Raw genomic sequence first — 14,813 nt, 5'->3', positions numbered from 1 at the left:
AAGAAAAAGAAAAAGAAAAAGAAAAAGAAAAAGAAAAAAAAGAAAAAGAAAAAGAAAAAGAAAAAGAAAAAGAAAAAGAAAAAGAAAAAGAAAAAGAAAAAGAAAAAGAAAAAGAAAAAGAAAAAGAAAAAGAAAAAGAAAAAGAAAAAGAAAAAGAAAAAGAAAAAGAAAAAGAAGGAAAGGCTCTTATCTATTCATAAACTCATGAAAAAAAAAGTTTCCTTTTACTTAAGGTGGAAAAATGGACAGTTTTGTTAGTTCATGTGCTTGAGCAAAATGCCTGAGCAAACTGTGACAACGGACATTGCTCATACAACTTAAGCACTTTGTATCAGAAGTAATTAAATGATTCTCCACACCTTATTCACTTCTCTTTTCAGACATATAAATACCAATACACTTGACCATATAAAATATATTTTTAACCTGTAAGAGAAAATGAGTAAATACAAATTTTGTCCAATCTCAGGTGTTTGAATAGAATATCTGCCATCAGAATAGCATATTCACAATCAGATTTAAACAGTTAATACACATGCCTGAAAATGAGCTTTACCTTCCATGTAGTCAGTGACACATATATGGCACCTGAGTGCTTTGACTCATCCCATGGAAATTCAATTATGGAGACTGATGACTCCATAATTCATTAACTCAAGTGCCCACTTTCTAACCTAAACATTTCAAGCTTTTATAGAGATAGAAAATTATGAAAAACTTATAAACAGATTCTCAGAATGCATGAACCTGTAATATTCCTTTGGAAATTTGATAAAGTTTGGGGATGAAAAACAAACAAACAAACAAAACCAAACCAAACCAAAACAAACAACGACAACAACAAAAAACAATTGCTCCATAAAGGCCAATTGTTACAGAACTCAATCATAGTGACTGGAAGATTCACCAAAGAATTTGCATTCACCAAAACAGTCCAGTAGTAGCATTGTCCCCTTTTAATAAAACATAGCTTGATTAGCCAATACCCTTCAATAAAAATGTCTGTCTGTATTTATTACAGGTTGGTGGACTTCAGGAATTCACTGGACAAGACTTCAGCTAGAAGTATTGCACAGAAAGCTTTCAGAACTTACATGGTATTTCTAAGACCATGAGAACTGTTTTTTGGAGTCCTGCATATATGAGGTGAATTTTTTATGAGGCACCCTATATGGATCATCTGGATTTATTTTAATGTCTAGAGGAAATAACTTATTCAGCACAATAACAAGGACTTATTACAGTCTTTGCAAAGTATTTGAGGACCAAACTAAGAGGAACAAGCAATTGAGGATTTTTTTATTTTTATTTTTATTTTCTAATGGCATGATACATTTGAAGGCTTTCCCAGTACTAGCATTGACTAATGAGAGAAGCATCAGTTCAGGCATATAGAACAGCTTTATTTATTCAACAGTAGCTCACACAAAAGCATGAATTTTAGAATTTCTTCTATTCAGATAAAGTAAATGCAATATATTTGTATATTTGGCTAGATATGGCCATATATGTATATATCCAAATATAGTTCAGAAGAGAGAATGTTAGGCAAGAGAAACCTCTTCAGATTTTCAAAAGCAATGAAGAATCTTTAAAAGCTAGTTTTACAGGCTTTAAAAATGAAGAAAATGCAATCCCGGTTTAGCATCTTATTAACTCAGCACAATGTGCATGTCTGTGTCCAGTCCCTTTGTATCAGAAAGGATGTAGGACAGGGGACAGAAATTATTTTATCAAATTTATTTAAAACTGCAGGAATTCCATAAATGAAAACATGGTTTTGTTTTATTACAGCTGCTAAGCTGTCACAGCTGATGTATTCATGAGCACAGTGAACTACAGTTACAGCCATTCCCTAGTGCTCACTGCTTTCTCAACATTCATAGGACAAACGTTGCCACCAAGGAAAGCATTAGACAGTGGGGGCATGAGCTGGGAATAGTGTTCTACTCAGAATGTTGTTTGTTTTTGCAACCTTATCACAGATTTTTTAATAATTTGTATTTTTCCTGAAAGGCACAACATTAACCACATGCTTGTGCTATCACATAAGTACACATTCATGCAGCTACTTGAGATCTGAAGTTTTCACTAATAAAATAAGCCTCATTGTAGTCGTCTCATCATCAGGTCTAGTCAGATCTTCAGGGCTAGTAAGATAGAAGGGCTAACGTGAGAAACTACAAAGGTATTTATAATTGTGCTTGGCCTGTCTCATAGTTACACAGAGAAGTACTAACCCATGGATTCTTGTGAATAGCACCTTAAATACACTTCAAACTGCATATAATATAAACTAAACACACTACAAACTACTTTCTTTATTGAGAAGAGATAAGACACATATGAGCCAAGAAAGATTACCACAGACATAAAAACTCCTAATGCAGGTTATTACTATCACTCCAGGTAAGGTGACTACAGAAGTTATCACACTACATGAAGCACTGTGTTTTTTAAAGTCATTGATTTAAATCAGATTTTGAGAAGCTGGATTAGGAATCATACTTAGCTGTGTGACTCAAACCTCTTTCATGCTTAAGACTTGCTGTTTATGCATATCTAGCAAAATTCATGGTTTATTCTGTCACCACTTTAGTAGCTAAGTATTGCTGAAGTGGTAAAGAAACAGAGCATAAGATCATCCTCACAAGGCCATGCAACATACCAAACGCTTACCCAAGACAGACTTTCATAGCACTGATTTTATCTGTTTTCAGGAATGGTATCCTGAAGCATGTTTAAGAAAATATGTTTATTTACTGCTTATATGGCCCTGATAAGACCTAGCTCTTTTCACTTGAAGGTCTCCATGTGCTTTACACATACAATGTTTCAATTTAATCAGCAGCAAAGGTCAAATCAGACAGAGAAGTAACATAGCAAGATGGATAAATATGACAGTGGGATACCCAACCTACATCTTCAGGTCCTGGTATACTGTAAAGCCCTTGGACAACTGCTCTTTCTCAGACTGTAAGTTGATTGCCTTCTCAAGAATGGTGTAATTGCCCCTTCAAGAAAATACCATCCATATTTTCTTAGAGTAGTGTCCTGCCATCAACAAAATTACTCATTCAATTGCATATGTGATGTAAAGTAAACAGGGCATTTATCACCTATGTAAGTGAAACTTACTATGTTGTTATCTTCCACTCTGAGTATTAGGACCACCACAAACACTGTAAGCTGGGAATGTCATTTTCTTTAATGAGACCTACTCAAAACATAATGTAAATGTCAGGGTTGTCTACTGTATTATTCTCAAACTGATGGAAAATACAATAAAGTCGCATGAAATCAAGAGCCATTTTTAAACTTCATTATAACTCTTTTTTTTCCCCACTTAAATTTCAGTAGTTTACTCCCTTTGGAAGAGACTGCATAGATGCTATTCACAGTACCTTCTTTAAGTCTGTCTTATAGTTTAGAAGATGAAATGAGACTAGATGCAAACTGCTTAAAGTATCTCCTGTTCAGGATACTTAGAAGACAAGTATTTTTCTATGCCAAAGAGAAAGTTTCAAGAGACTAGTTTGGCTCAATATTTGCTGTCTGAGTTGCAAAAGACTCTTGTTCCTCAAGTGTCCACCTTTGGCTGAGTGCATTCAGACTTTGATCCTCCTTAGTCAGTTAATAACCTTTTCTCACAAATACATTCTTCTCACTTTTGATTCTTCACATTTGTAAACATACAGAGAAACCCGTCTCTCAACAAACTTTATAATTTCTCTTAGAGTACTTAAAAAAGCCTTTGTTTCTTTAGATTACAATATTTTATTACCACTGCAGCAAAAAGTCCCACAGAAGGGCATAGCAACAGGCTGATATGTGGAGAATGATCAGTCATCCACAGCTGGAAGGAACAGTGAAATGCAATTTCATTGCCAATCTAATGAAATTGTCCTCTCAAATCCACCTGATATATATAAAAATATTAGGTATAGATTGAAATATAAGACTTCTTCCTCAAGATCTGTCATAATCATTTGAATTAGGGTTGTTTAGGGTTTAATAGAGAGAAGGAGGCCCAAAAGGAGACCATAGTAACACTTTAAATGACACAAAAATCTGCTGGAATGAGGAAGGAAATAATCTTGTTCTCCATGTCCACAGTGGATATGACAATAAATGAGTGTTGATTAGAAAAATGACACAGGATACAGTTAGGGGTGGTTGATTAAAAAATAAGTCAGTATTTTCAATGATAGAGATAATGAACTGCTGTCACAGATTGCCTGGGGAAGTGTCAGAGTCATTGACTTTGGCAATTTCTAAGAAAAGGATAGTCATTCATAGCATTAAGAATGGAAAATCTATCAGGAATGATATAGGAAAGTGTTCTCATCCTGTACTAGGTGACCTCCTGAAGTTCCTCGCAATCCTATAACTGTATGACTGGCAACTTTCACTTACATAGCATACATTACATTATCATGAAGGTTGAATGGTTGTGGTAGGAGCACTTGTTTATTTTCTTTTGCAGCAGTTATTGTTTGTTAACATTTATTTTACTCAACTTTCACAGCACTAAAGTCATGTTACTTTTGGGACACCTTATTCACTGACTTCATCAACTATTTTATCAAACATGAAAAACAGACTCATTATATACTCTCCACTCAGTTTTACAGTCAAGCATCCCAGGACTTTTGTTAAGCCCCAGTGCCATTACAGCTGCTGAAGATCTACTTCAGCTCCTATACTGCATGAAATAGAAAGTTGGAGCAAGAGTGGGTATTAGTCACAAAGCTTTGCTAATGTCTTCTTACGTTTTGTCTTTTGACTATTATTTGGCTTTTTTCTGATGTCAGAACTGAGAACTAACTAGAAATGCAAGTGTGTTCTCTGGAGGCAATTTCTCCCCCTTACTGTATGCATAACTACAGGTATGCATTCAAGGTGATATAAAGAAAATTATTTTGAAAACCATGGTGCAATTAGACTAATATTAACTGATTGCTATCACAGAAACATGATAGGATGGATCACACAATTGGAAGACTGGAATAGAGGGCTACAAGCTCTTCAAAAGAGATAGAGAGGGAACGAGGGGAGGGGGTGTTGCCCTCTACATTAGGGAAGAGATTGCAAAGAGATGCCTCTGAAAGACAGCCATGGGCAGGCTGAGAACTTGTGGGTGAAAGTTAAGGCCCACACCAATAAAGGACAGCTTGCAGTTGAGGTCTACTACAAGCAACCTGATCAAGGGAAGCCTGTGGATGAGGCATTCTTGCTTCAGCTACAAGAAGCATCATGCTCACAGGCTCTCATCCTGATGGAGGACTTCAACCATCCCGATGTCTGCTGGAAAAGCTACACAGCAGGCTGTAAGCAATCCAGAAGATTCTTAGAGTGCATTGAGGACAAATTCCTGGTCCTGACATTAGACAAAACAACCAGAGGAGAAGCATGACTGGATCTATGCAGATGAACTCAATAAAGAGGTTAAGAGCAAAGTCCCTACCACTATAAGCAAAGAGCAAGTTCAGGACCATCTGATGAAATTGAACAGGTACAAGTGTATGGGGCCTGATGACATGCATCCCAGGGTCCTGAAGGAATTGGCTGATGTAGTTGCCAAGCCTCTCTCCATCATGTCCTGGCAGTCAGGTGAAGTCCTTGGTGGCTGGAAAAAGAGAAACATCACTCCAATTTTTATAAAGGGTAGAAAGGAGGACCTGTGGAATTAGAGACCAGTGAGCCTCACCTTTGTGCCTGGCAAGATCATGGAAAAGATCCTCCTGAAAGCAATGCCAAGGCACATGCAAGACAAGGAAGTGTTCTGAGACAGCCAGCATGGCTTCACCAAGGGCAAATTATGCCTGACCAATCTGGTTGCCTTCTACAATGGAGTGACTCCATCAGTTGACAGGGGAAACCAACTGATGTCATCCACTTAGACTTTAGGCCTTTGACACTGTTCCACATGGCATCCTGATCTCCAAATTGGAGAAAGATAGATTTGATGGGTGGACCATTCAGTGGACAAGGAATTGGCTTGAAGATCATAACCAGAGAGTGCAGGTCAATGGTTCTATGTCCAGGTGGAGGCCAGTGATGAGTGGTGTCCTTTAGGAGTCAGTCCTGGGACAAATATTGTTTAATATCTTTATCAACAACATAGACTCCGGGATTGAATGCACTCTCAGAAAGTGCGCAGATGACACCAAGCTGAGTGGTGCAGTCAATACAACAGAAGGAGGGGATGCCATCCAAAGGGACCTGGACAGGCTGGAGAAGTTGGCCCATGTGAACCTAAGGAGGTTCAACAAGTCTAAGCGCAAGGTGTCAAGGCACCTGATTGCACCTGGGTTGGGGCAATCCCAGACAGGAGTACGGACTGGGAGAAGAACTCATTGAGAGCAGCCCTGCAGAGCAGGTCTTGGGGGTTCTGGTGGGGAAAAAAAAAAAAAAAGCTCAACATGAGCCAGCAGTGCAAGCCTGAAGCCCAGAAGGCTAACAGCATCCTGGGCTGCTTCAAAAGGGGAGTGGCCAGCAGGATGAGGGTGGCATCCCTGCCCATGACAGGGGGGTTGGAACAAGATGATATTTAAGGTGCCTTCCAACCAGAGCCATTCTATGATTCTATGATTTTAATTAAATGGTTATTGTTGAAGACGTTGATAACTGTTAAGATTTTGTGGATTGAGAAAGTATTGCATTACTTAGAAAATATGACAACTAAAGAGAAAGGCAGCTGGCTATAGTAAAGAAACAAGCCGACATAAATAATAGTTTAGCTTGTAGTGTTAACGTGTAGCCTGAAAAAAAATAAATAATTGAAGGCAATGATTGTTAATAAGACTGTCATTTCAAGCAATATATTCATTTGTCTGCTAAAGCTAGTTATTAGCAGATTTCAGCACATACCTTTTCCACATTTATGGCCATATGCTACCCCTACCTCCACTCTGAGCACATCAAATGTCTTATTTCTGTTACCTCAAGTACTCACATAATGCTTTGTATATTATGAAATCTGTAAGGTTCTTGGCTGAATATATGCAGGTATTTTCAACACTATCAGAGAGAACACCAGGATTCAGACAGAACTTCTCTCCTAGCAAAATTATAGTAGCCGTTGCACTGACAGAAGGTGAAGGTGCTGAAGCACCTTTCCCCAGCTGTGCTGCTGTTAGTGAGACTATGGCAGTAGCTTAACATTAGATGTTTTTCCTTACCTGGAGTTTGGGTTTTGATTTTGAACACTCTATTCATGAGTCCACCTAGTGGATACTATGAGAAATATTTCTGCATACAGATGTGTATATATATGGTATATATATATATATATACATACATACATAAGCACTTTTTTTTTTTTTTCTCTTATTCTATTCATAACACTTTCTAAAGCAATTAAAAATATTACAGTATTTGGCATTTATGTAAATAATTTCATAAAGTTTAAAATTAACTGAAAATACTGCAATACTTGTATATTTGTCTTGCATAGAAGGCACAGTCCCTAGCACATGGCTACAGAAGCAAAATAACAACTCCTTGCTTCCATGGGCAGGGAAATATTGAAGATGATGCAAGCTTCAGAAAATAATCGTTTTCTGAATGTGAATGATACTGAATTCTCCCAAAGGTCTTAGAGAGGCTGGAATTCTGCAAAGCCTTGTGCAATCTTCACCATGATACTCTTGAAGCCTCCCTTACTGTTCAGGACTTGTCATATTCAAAGATTCAACTGGTCACTAGGATTCAGTGCTCATAAGGCCAAAGAAAACACCAAGGAAATGTCTAGCAGGTAGTGTAAATTTGTCAGTTTCTGCCTCTGACTTAGCCATCAAGCAAGCCCTCTGCTTCTGTCTCCATCTTCAGACTTAGTCTTTTCATAGTTAGAATCACAGGGGATTCTATTACTTTTTCATTTATATAATGTTGAGTGGTGAGTGTGTTGGAGGATGACTACAGGGGGAGAAGAATTCAGGGCTGTGTGGGATCCACTTTCCATATAAAGTTCACAAGACCTGGACCTCCCAAAAATTTGCTGATGCACACGAATAGGGTGTCTTTTTGAATATTCTGTTTTGTAAAATCTAAGATCAGCTGAGACCTTCAGAACTTTTCACATAATTTAGCAAGGGGTACACCAGCCTCCCCCCCCCCCTTTTTTTTTTTCCTCTTAGATTACTATAGCAAGTAACTAATCATGCATAATATTGCAACGTCTTGCAAATACTCTTGGTGACTCCAGTTTCTGAACTAGACAATAATTTGGCAGTTAATACAATATTATGCTGTCAGTTTGGAAAAAAAAAAAAAAAAAAAAAAAGATTTAAAAATATTTTACTGAAACATTGGCAACTTGTATCAGTTTGATGTAAACAACTTTAAGCTTTCCAAAATTAACAAAACAAAACAAAACAAACAAACAAACAAACAAAAAAAAAAAAACATAAAATGAAACCAAACAAAACCAAAACAGCAAAAAGACCAGTTCATATACTAGTTGACATTTTCAGAGAACTTCAATTTTTATATCTTTTCTTTGAGAAGTAAAATTCTATTTTTTAACATTCAGTAATTTTTCTGTAAATTAGTTTTTATCCTCTGCATTTTTTTAAGGCTATTCTTTACCACTGCTTTTCATGTTTTCATGTCCCATGCGATCTTGTTACTGGAAACAGTTTACTTACTCTAGATGTAAAATAACTATTAGTAATTCACAGTTCAGGAAAGTGAATTAAAAACACTACCAGACAAATAAGGCACCTTGTGTCCATCATCCACTTTGCTGATCCTGGAGTAAGTGTTCCAAGGAGTCAGGTATCTTTTATCTAGGAGAGTTTCCACCTCAAAAGTAAAAGGACTCACACTATCAATAATTTTTAGAGAAATGGCCTTAATATTTCTGTTCTGGGAAAAGCTGAAGAGGAATGAAGCTGTTCCTTCTCCACTCCCTGTCCAGTCCATGACTATGAACCACAAACATTTCCCTCAGGACCACCTACAGAACTATCCATGTGGAGGCTACAATTATATCAGAGGGAAAGATTAAGCATTAAATCTAAATGTTACTGAATGATGACACTAGTGCTATCTCTACAGATAGGATAATAGTTGCACTTAATTTGCATCCAGTCATATAGACACTTGCATGTCATAATGTGTAAGTAAGATGCTTGGCTAGAGGTGCATCTGGATAAAACTGAAAGCTCTTAACGATATAACAGTTTCCTTAGATCTTAGTTTTTGAAGAAAAAATTTTACTGGGAATTAGTTTTGCTTCTGTTGAAAAACCTGTGAATGGAATGTGCAGGTATTTTTAGTATTTCAATTGAGAAGGAATATCAGAGGCCTCTAGCATGGGCAACATAAGTATTTGCAATTTTACATACCATTTTATATTTCATGGGCCTCTCATCTGACTTCCAGCAGTTCCTTCAAAAGTATGTCCTATATCCACTCCCTTACCTGCCAAGTAAGTTCCACAGATACTCAAGAACATGCAAAGTTGCACTAGATGGCTATGTTTAAGAATCTGGATCAATTCCCAGACTACCTACTGGGCTTGCTGAAGATAATAGTATGAGTGCTAATATCCATGATCATCATTATTCTTTACTGCTGGTGGAAGTGATTTTAAAACACTTTCTCTGGCTTAAAGACAGTCTTCACTTTATAACTTTGTAACAGCACCAGCAGATTACAATGGATCCCACATTACTGTAAAATAACACTTTTCTGTTTCTGCTTTGTCAAGCTCTTCATTTGCACATTAGTGCTGAGTTCATTTCAAATCCTACCAGAATTGTTTCTGTTTAAGAAACTAAGTTAAATTCCTACCCAAAGTACTTAATTGACCCAGTTATTCATACTTAATATGCATATACTATCCTTATATGCATGCAATTGTCATCACTGGTCTTAACCATAAGCCCATTGCTAATTTGTTTATGTGGAATATTTTAAATTAGTGTAGATGAAGGTTGCATTACAATTTTCAGTAGCTGGTGAAAGAATTTTGTTCTAGAGGCAGGTTTTTTTATGTATATATATAGTTCTTTGGTTTTGTTATGTAAGAAAGAGAGCAAAAGAACATTGTATGTCAAAGTTTAACTGTTTATTATTCTCTAACTTGAATTTAAACCTTGAATTTTTGCAATTGCATTGAGATTTTATCCCATATTGTCTTTTGTTATTTCTGCTTCCTTTTCTAAATAAACATTATAAAATAGAAAATTTGTCATTTTTATTTCATTTTCCTTATGCACACTTTGTTTTCACTGAGGTTTGAAAACATTTTGTGAGGAATTGTTTCAGGATAATTCTTCACTATCAACACTACAGTTATGAATTCTGGAGCAAAGCTATACAAAGGCAGAAGCAAATGAAGAATGGAGCAAAGGCACGTGGAGGAAAAGTGGCTTTAGTTCAGATCCTTTAAGTTGTTCCTTTATTTTATTATTCTCATCTTTGGAGCACCTTCTAGACAATGCTTGCTGACATCTATTGTCCACTGGCTGATTTCAGTTCTTCTAATGTTGCATATTCTCCTTTAGCAATAAAGCCTAGGAGCTATAAATCACTGAAAAACTCTACAATATCAGGTTTGGATCCTTCTTTGTGTATGGAAAAAGGTATTGCAACTAACAGTACCAATCTTCTGGTTTTGTGGGATTGATCTTAGTGAATGAAAAAAGGTTTTGCAGCATCAGAACTACAAACTGTACACTTTCAGAGCAATAAAATGATGGAATCTCTTGGGAAAATAATATGAACTTGTAGACGGAAAAAAGGACTAAGAATAATATGAACTAACAGGAGGTGAGAATTTATTGTGAAAGCATTAAACAGGGCCTGCTTATAAAAATGTTCAATTATTTTAACATTAAAAATATCAAGCACAATGAATGAAGGAAGCCAGAATTTAGATCATCCAAGGTCTGCATTGCAACTGCTTGGATTTAAAAATTTTAGTCTCTAAAAAACATGAAAAAACTTTAGTCCAAATTCACTAATCCTAGAAAGCTTTCACTATTTCACTGGTGAAAAATCTAGTAACCATTTGGTTACTTTTGAATATAAGTATTTATTTTTATTCAGAGATGATATCTACAGGAGAAAATACAAAATACAGCATGTAACAGGTAACATGATCATGTCTCCTTCACAAGAGGGCTGATAGTTTTACAGATGCTTATGAAAAAGAAATGAAATACATATAATAGCAAAGCAGAGACAAAGCATGGCCTTTGCCAGTAAAATCACTATAATGATTTTTAATAAATAGGCTTATCCAGTATCAGATAACTTTTTTTTTTCCTGAAGACCTTTCATTACAATCTTCTCACACTCTCAGATGACTAGAGTTTACAGTTTCTGCTAGCAATTTCCAGCACTAGTACATGCTAAGATAAACACGACTGAAGAAGCAGCTTTTATTTGCATGTACTGCTCTTCAATTACTCCAGCTCAGATTCTTGAATACAGTTGACATTTTTATTTTGCTTTAAACACAAAAAGTAATCAATACAACAAATCTACCTTTGACATATATACTACATTTTTAAAAGCTATAAACTTTCTTCAAACAAAGGGATTGTTTAAAAAAAAACAACCAACCAACCAAACAAAAACAAACAAACAAACAAACAAACAAAAAAAAAAAACAAGTAAAAAGGAATTGGCAGATCTTTTACACAGAACAAACAGGCCTGTATTTTCTTTAATATTTTAGAAAATTTACTACACTCCACACTGAGACTACTGTACTTTAAACCTAATCTGTATGTACGTGTGGTAGAGTAAAACAAATTAAAGTTTGATTGTATGCCCTCCATACCAAGTGATCTGATAGAACAACTTCAAATTAGGCCCCAAGCAACAATAACCCCTTGAATAAATTAAACAGGGTATCATGCAGAAGCCTTTTGGTCCAGCCCAGGCAGGACAAGATGTTAAAAAAAAAGTGCTCTATACTGTAGCTGGGGAGCAATGTTCCTATCTGGAACCTCTGGTAAGAAAGCCCCATGGGAGACTTGAGGTAGGTCCCTAGAGTTCTGGAGTTGAGGATACAAAAGACCTCAGACCCTCTACACTCCAACCAAAAATGAGATATTGGCAGCATATGAAGGTATTTGGGCTGCTTTTGAAGTGGTTAGTACTGATGAACAGCTGGATGTTTAAAGGGTGGGTCCTCTCTACAAATCATGAAACTGATGCTACTTGGAGCAAGTGAATGTTACCTATATTCACGTAGTTTATTACCACTAAGAAAACTGTCATGTGAGTTAAACCAAGCAGTGATAATTTCCCATACAGGTAAAGAAAGTAAAATAAAATAAAAAAATGTCAAGAACTATATTATTCTGAGTGAGTGGGATAAGGAAAATGGAAACAGAGATTAGATGTGTAATTTTGGTAGTGTTTAAAGTGTTTCTACCAGTTAAAAAAAAAAAAACAAAAAACAAAAAACAAAACCATACACACACACAAACACACACACACACACAAGCCAAATGAAAAAACATTGTACAAAAAATGAATGATTTGACACGTTCTCAGGTACAGACACTCTACTGTTCCTTTATCTTTATAAATTATATTTCATTGGAGGTATGCTTGGTTCATGCAAACATGCTTTGCCTTGTAGGGGAAAGCAGGTATCACATACAGATATAGGTGGATGAGATCAGCACAATCAACTTGTGTTGGGCACTGAAAACCTTTTAAAGTGCTTTAACAATCAATACACAATTCATTACTGCTTCACAGATCGCACACTGAGAGAACTGTCATCCTTATTTTACTCTTACCCAGACACAATTTATTTCACATCTTTGATCCTAAATATCAAGATTTCCTGTTCCCTCCACTCTTGCTGATCTAATACAATATCAAACCAGAAGATACATGATTCATGAGAGTTTCAGTTCTCACAAATGAACAGTAAAGTGTATACAGAGGAGTAGGATGTTAACGGAAAAGAGAGAATAAATAAAATCACATCTATACATTCATATACATACTATGACTTCAGCCCACATATCTCAGTTCTACTTACTGTGGAGAACTCTGTAAGTAACTGCCACAGCTACCAATGCTACTACAGCTTTATCAGTGCTGGCAGTCCTAGTGTAGATGGCACCCCAGCAGCTGTCAGTAGCATCATGTCTATTAAACCAGCTCAGTGCCAATCTAATTAACACAGTGTTGAAACAGCTGCTGGTGCTGGAGAGCTGTGAATATTGCAGCTTCTCATATACTAATGTCAGTGGAGCTGCAATAGTGGGAATGTTCTCTAAATGTTCCCTAGTGCAGAACAAGCCTATGCTGGCAACGACCTGCTTTTCTGTCCTTGTTGGACATAATACTTATAGCAAGGTGTCAAATGTAACTCTGTGCTTCTATTCTAATTAAAGGGTTCCCATCCTGCATGTTTCTTTACAAATTTCCAAATTTTGATCTTCTGTTTACAAACTCCTTAATTTACTTGACTTTAGCGCTGTATATGATAACCCTGTTATAAAGAGGGCTGTAAGGCAATGTAACCCATAGAACTGTTCATCACTGAAGACAACTTTGTGAAAAGCCCCAAACAATGATAATAGTAGTTCCAAAAGGGGCAATTGTTTATATCATTTCTTAATGAAAGTAGAAGAAATCACTATTTTTAGATTATTACAAATACATATGTACAATTATATATATTATCAATAGAGGACACAATCTTAAATTTCCCACCTCCAGTCAATTGAATTAATAAATGTGCAACAACATGTTGAGAGAGGTTTTCATGACTTATCTGCAAAATCACTATAATCGCTTTTGTCTTTTAAAAATGGGTTTACATGGCAAGGCTTTGTTAGCAGGGGACTGCAGGGGTGGCCTCTGTGAGAAGAATCCAGAAGCTGTCCCATGTTAGATAAAGGCCAGTTTTAGCCAGCTCCAAAGGGACCTACTGCTGGCCAGAGACAAGCCAATAAGTAATGTTGTTTGCACTTCTGTGAGAGCAGATTTAAGAAAGGAAAAAAACACAGCTCTGCAACAGCAGCTGGGAGAGCGAGAGGTGAGAAGCAGCCCTGCAGAACCCAAGGTCAGTGCAGGACGGCAGGAGGTGCTCCAGGCATGGAGCACAAGTTCCCCTGTGGAGAGGCCCCTTGGTGGAGCAGGCTGTCCCCTGCAGCTCATGGGTCCCACATGGAGCAGATTTCCATGCTGCAGCCCGTGGAGGAGCCCCTGGTGGAGCAGGTGGATGTGGCCTGGAGGAGGCTGCAGACCATGGAGAGCCCCTGCAGGAGCAGACCCCGGGCCGGAGCTGCAGCCCGTGGAGAGGAACCCATACAGGAGCAGAGGGTCTGGGGGGAGCTGCTGCTGATGAGGGACCTGTGCTGGAGCAGTTTGCTCCTGGGGTGTGGACCCCATGGTGTGGAGCCATGTTGGAGCAGTTCTTGAAGAGCTGCAGCCTGCACAGGATCGGTTATGGAAGGATGGCATCCTGTGGGAGGGACACTACATGGAGCAGGGGCAGAGAGACACCACTAAGGAGCAGCAGAGGTGACGTGTTAGGGACTGACTGCAGCCCCCATTCCAAGTTCCCCTGTGACATTCAGGGGGAGGAGGTGGAAGAGGGTGGATAAGGGGATGGGGAAGGTGTTTTTAGTTTCCTTTTTTTTTTTTTTTTTTTTTTTTTCATTTTTCTAGCTTGTTAGTAATAGGTAATAAAGTACATTAATCTCCCTATGATGAATCTGTTTTGCCCGTGACAATAATTGTAGAGTGATCTCCCTGTCTTTATCTCAACCCTTGGGCCCATTTCATCGTATTTTGTTCCCCTTTCCATCTGAGGAGGGGGA

General features: G+C 37.3%; 1 long non-coding RNA gene across 4 annotated transcripts in view; it reads right to left on the bottom strand.

The window, feature by feature from the left end:
* LOC311433680 overlaps positions 1–14,813 on the bottom strand; it is a 476,332-nt gene that overhangs the window by 19,849 nt on the left and 441,670 nt on the right. The gene's annotated exons all lie outside the window — the stretch shown is intronic.

Source organism: Aythya ferina (genome assembly GCF_964211825.1).
Source record: "Aythya ferina genome assembly, chromosome: 3".
Taxonomy (NCBI): Eukaryota; Metazoa; Chordata; class Aves; order Anseriformes; family Anatidae; genus Aythya; species Aythya ferina.
The sequence above is the reverse complement of the archived record's forward strand: the minus strand, read 5'-3'. Positions and strand labels throughout refer to the sequence as shown.